Genomic DNA, 383 nt, shown 5'->3' on the forward strand with positions numbered 1-383 from the left:
CCGCTGCACCTTCTGCAAGGGCAAGTTCAAGAAGCGCGAGGAGCTGGACCGCCACATCCGCATCCTGCACAAGCCCTACAAGTGCACGCTGTGCGACTTTGCCGCCTCGCAGGAGGAGGAGCTCATCAGCCACGTGGAGAAGGCGCACATCACGGCCGAGTCGGCGCAGGGCCAGGGCCCCGGCGGCGGCGGCGAGCAGGCGGCCCACGAGTTCCGCTGCGAGGTGTGCGGGCAGGTGTTCAGCCAGGCCTGGTTCCTCAAGGGCCACATGCGCAAGCACAAGGACTCCTTCGAGCACTGCTGCCAGATCTGCGGCCGGCGCTTCAAGGAGCCCTGGTTCCTCAAGAACCACATGAAGGTGCACCTCAACAAGCTGTCCTCCA

The sequence above is a fragment of the Myotis brandtii genome, unplaced genomic scaffold, assembly GCF_000412655.1.
Source record: "Myotis brandtii unplaced genomic scaffold, ASM41265v1 scaffold35, whole genome shotgun sequence".
Classification (NCBI taxonomy): domain Eukaryota; kingdom Metazoa; phylum Chordata; class Mammalia; order Chiroptera; family Vespertilionidae; genus Myotis; species Myotis brandtii.